This window comes from Nicotiana attenuata, chromosome 1, assembly GCF_001879085.1.
Source record: "Nicotiana attenuata strain UT chromosome 1, NIATTr2, whole genome shotgun sequence".
Lineage (NCBI taxonomy): Eukaryota > Viridiplantae > Streptophyta > Magnoliopsida > Solanales > Solanaceae > Nicotiana > Nicotiana attenuata.
Window position 1 is genome coordinate 73,930,134 of NC_031989.1, and position 5,232 is coordinate 73,935,365.

Genomic DNA, 5,232 nt, shown 5'->3' on the forward strand with positions numbered 1-5,232 from the left:
AGGGGGAGGGGGAGACATTGTTATGTTAAAGGATGCACATATCTTTATACTGACGCTGAGGAGTCGATCATGCTACAATGCAAAGCTATAGTTTCCTTCAGTCAGAAATCTTAGTTTAGTAACATACTCTGTTGCACGGCATTATGTGTTTTGCTTGAGGATCATATTCCACTGTGGGTTGTTAAGATGCCTGCTGTGGCGAACACAGTTTTTGTTGCAGGTTCAATCGAATCCAGTATTTTGGTCACATAGTTAAAATATAGAGAGAACTATAAAAATAAGTCAAAAATAGACATTTTTTTAAAAAGCAAAAGTCCACCTTTGTGGATGTGGTTTAGGCGATGACCCCAACCCGTTGTTGCTCCCAAACGCACACGCAAGTATACGTGGTCGACAAGTAATATAGGATTGTAAGTCCAGATATCGTACCCACAGGGACTTGTGATTAACTATCAACTAAATTAAACCAAACAATTAATCTATTCAAGCGAATCCTAGCGTATGAATATTTAACTAAAATTAAACTAGAGTAACAAATTAAGAGATCAAAGAAAATAAGTTGGCGAATTATAGAGACGAATTCAATGTGAGTGAATATTCTAGAGCTATGGGTTGGCTAACAATCCCGTTGAGTTTTCTACCTAAATTGTCTAATTAATTTATCTAGTTTATTGATTGACGGGGTTAATATTGCTCGTAGCCTTCTCCCGAAGTACAACTCGCCTATTCAAGCTAACCTAATGCCTATATTCCTATGGAATTAGGATTAACAAGAACGCATTTATAATTCCCGTATAATAACCAAGCAAGGCGATTAGGTATATTCCTATCCTAACCGCAAATCCGCTTCCCCTAAGAGTTAAGATCTTGCTCTACTCAATCTTATATGCAATCTAGAATTCCCTCTCCCAAGTTCAATCCTAGATACGTAGATAGTATTCAATTGGTGATCAAGCAATCAAATAATTAAGCGCAAGATTGAATAAATAAACCAATATGATAAAATAATAAGAACAATTCAAGCTTCAAACTATAACGTTCATGTAGCACCCAAAACTCTAGAACTAATGAACTATGAAATTAAAGGAAGAGAAGAGAAGAAAAACTAGTTCGAAGCCTCCTCCAAGCGTGGTGTGTGTTGCCCCACGTGAATTCTCCTCCAAAGTATGTTAGTTATCCTCAAAAGTGGCGTCCTCCTCTCAAAAAAAATATGTTTAGTCTTGCTTTTATACGTGTTGGGTAGGTCTAGGGCCGAAATAATCTTTTCCCGGGCAAAGTTGGACAAAATTCCCGTCATTGGCGCCCTGGCTAGCGCCAGGCGCCCTCCACGGCCCTCCAATTTAGAGTATACTGTTTTTGGCGCCACAGGTAGGGCCGGGCGCCACCTGTGGCGCCTAAATTCGCAAGTTCTCCGATTTCGTTCGTTTTGGCTCTAATTTTGCACGTTTCGCCCCCAATTGCTCCCGGATCATTCTTACACATAAAAACACATCAAATTAACATAAATCAATACATTTCACATGCTAAATCCACGAAACAAAAGTAAGATATGAGGCGATATACATGCAAATATATATACTTTAAGCTAAACATCAACACCCCACACTTAGACTCTTGCTCGTCCTCGAGCAATGGGACTATCTAATAAACCCCCTAACTACGTACAAGTATCAATTATAGAGGAGCACTTTAAGTTTTAACCACACACTATACCCTTGACTATGATCAATACCGGCACAGAAGCATGAACATACGAAATTTTCATATTCTTCCCGTTTAAGCATACCCAAGTATAATATTTCAATTCAATAAATTCCAACAACCTATTCGTCACCACCCAACCTCAAAAGTCTACATGCAACCACTAAGCATCCTCAATTCATGCACTTACCCAACAAGAAAGTTTACAACATTACCAATCATTCATAAGATCATGTGCCCTCAACAACAAACAAAATAGTGAATATAAATTGGTCCACACATTCAAATGTGCTTTTGAATATAAATTAAGGACATCACACAATTGAACAAAATTCGCTCACTCTCACAAAGAATTCATATGCATCCCGTGGTCGTACCATAAGCTTGCCCGTAGTGTATATCTCTACTAATTTAAGCTAGCAAAATCTAGGATCAATTAGGACTTTTAAGATTGTAATGTAGGCTAAGGGACGGGTAGGATATATTTAGAAATAGTGACTAACCCTCCTAAGCACTTTAATACACTACACTCACAACTTAAATACATATTCTTCTTAACCAATTCACTTGTCACAAACCATATACAACATTTCCCTTTTTCAATTAAGCACTTCTGTACTCCCACTAGCACAATCAATAAGAATTGGAGGTGTGTGTTTTTCTAAATTATTTGAGCTATCATATTTTATTCTCTTTTCTTGCAATTTTTCTTTTCCTTTCTCTTTCTTTTTTTTTCTTTTCTTTTCACACTCCATACATTAAAGTTCATCGGCTAGTGACCTTTGATTTCAACTTTAGTGCACTAACGGGCCCTTCCATGGTTCCACTCAAAAGCTACTCCCCAATTTCTAACCTTACTTCTTTTAGCGACTAAGTGCCTTAGGAGGTAAAAGTTCAATCAATATCAAATTAAAAACAAAATAGGGGTATGGCTTGTAATGTGGGTGCCAAAGAAAAGTTCTATAGGCTTAAAGGGGCTAGCAGCGGAAAATTTTATTTTCTTATGTGACAAGCACATCTATGATCAAGCAAGAGAATGCCTAAGTCATCTCCTAGATTAGCACAACTTACAATTTCTCTTCAATTAACACACGGGGCAAGTTCTAGACTACACAGGATAGCACAGAAAATCACAAATCCTCACACACACGTTGCACATGACTCAATCGAGACGGTTCTGTTCAACTCAAGTCGAGCAAGCACACATAATTGAGAAATTTAAGCAATATTGCACTATGTGGCATACGAGTCAAACAACTGAGAAAAGGCGTCACAAAATAGACTATTTACTTTACTTAGGCTTCAGAATTCAAACCAAATACACGGGAAAACAGAATGTATGTCATAGCCTAATGTGCCAGCATCAACCATGTCAATGAGTATCTCGGAGCGACTCAGTTTCTTCCTAAACTACTCCTAAAAAAAAAGAAAGTACCCGGTTCGAGCTACATCCTTGGAAAAGAACCGGTGCCCAAAGAAAAACCAAGGAATACTACCCAACTATTCTAAAAATCTTTTTGGTACTTTTAATCGGACTTTTATCCCTCAAGAAAATTGTCCAAAAGATCCATCGTCGGGAAAAGTCCGAACTTTTTCTAATTTTTTTTTACCTAGACTATGTCTACTACGAGTTTCAAAGAAAAACTAAATAAACAAAAAAATAGTTTTATACAATTACACTTCAGAAAGTAGTTTCCCCACCCCACACTTATTGTGAGCGCTACTGTGTTAAAACACAAAATCAGAAAAACTGTTAGAAAAATAAAAGAAACTGGAAAAATAGAATAGTTTAAGAAATATTCCAATATTTCGAGTCCACAATTTGCTTGTGTGTCCTTAAGGAACTTTAACCCCCTCACACGTTGCCAAGGTAATGGATTAAATCCTCCCAGGATAAAACGGAATAAACCTTCCTGCAACAGTGGCAATACAAACTGCAGGATACCAACGAACTTAAAGAACGGAACAAAATCACACTTACGAATTTTAGAGAGAGAGACTGCGAATTAGAATGCAGTATATTCAGAAAGAAAGAAGTTCTGGAGTGTTTTTTGTGTGTAGAAAATGGAGCCTTGCCTCAGAATTTATAGGCAATTATCAGAAGAGGTGTCTGGAAAAGGTGCCTTTTCAGAATAATACGCTGCCTGCCGCGGTTCTACCGCGGTTACGGCAGAACCGCGGTCAGAGAGGCTCTCTGAATCTGCCTGCCGCGGTTCTACCGCGGTTACGGTAGAACTGCGGCCAGAGAGTACCTCTGAATCTTCAGCAGGGTTCTGGCGTATTTTCAGCAGTGATTTGGCATTTAATTAATTATTAAATAATTAAATAAATTTTGTCCAAAAATAATCTTATCGATCGATCATTTGACAAATCCAAATCCAAATCCAAAGCCAAAGCCAAAGCCGAGCCGAGCGAGCGACGACGACGGCATGAGGGTTCATTCTCTTCAACTCCTTTTAAGAGCTTTAAGAAGTGATTCTATATATAAGCACACAAATGTGATTGTCCCTCACCAATGAGGGACAAAGTGCAAGACAAAAGTCCACTTCATCAAATTTTCATTTTTCCCTCCATTTTATTTCCCTCCATTTTCAATTCACACTTCTTCTACTTTAAAGCCCAATGGCTTAAAGTCCAACAATCCCCCCCATGAATGGGAATGGCTGTATCAAGAAAGATCATAGATGAAAGCTGTGTGATTTGCAAGTAAGGATTAATTGCATCTGGATAAGTAGGTTTCCCTTTGAACTTTCCGTAGTTAACATATGTCGGATATACTCGGTCAATCGGTAGATTTGATATCTTTGAACCGTCGAACTTTAGTGTATACCTAGACAACCATATGTCACACAATCAACCCTTAATCGTCTTTTAGTTCTCATTGTTGTGTTCGTTTCAGCCATGAACACCGCCTGGTCTCATAAGTGCGTAGAGAATTGGCCTTACAGAATTCTCATTGAAGCGGCTTCCACTTCACACTTACATAGGTGATTCCTAAACGTGTAATCCTTTAGATTGACACTATTTGATAACTACCACATCAAACTTAGGTAATCATTAAAGAACGTGTAAAGTTCTATCCTTGTTACTGAACATTGTCTTCATCACGAGAAGGGACCAAAGATTTTACTTTGACAATGTTGAACCGGTCAATCACAACTTTGTTTGAGCTCCTTGAACCTAGATCTCGGAACATCCAAAATTCTAGGTAGAGTTACCGCCATGTTGACTTGTCCTCGGCCATAGTCCCATTCCCTTAGATAGATTTCTCAACTCCCTCTCTAGTTAAGCCTTTTGTAAGCGGATCCGCCACATTATCCTTTGATCTTACATAATCAATAGTGATAATTCCACTAGAAAGTAGTTGTCTAACGGTGTTATGTCTTCGTCGTATATGACGAGACTTTCCGTTATACATAACGCTCCCTGCCCGTCCTATTGCAGCCTCACTATCGCAATGTATGCAAATAGGAGCCAAAGGTTTTGGCCAGAACGGAATGTCTTCTAAGAAATTCCGAAGCCATTCAGCTT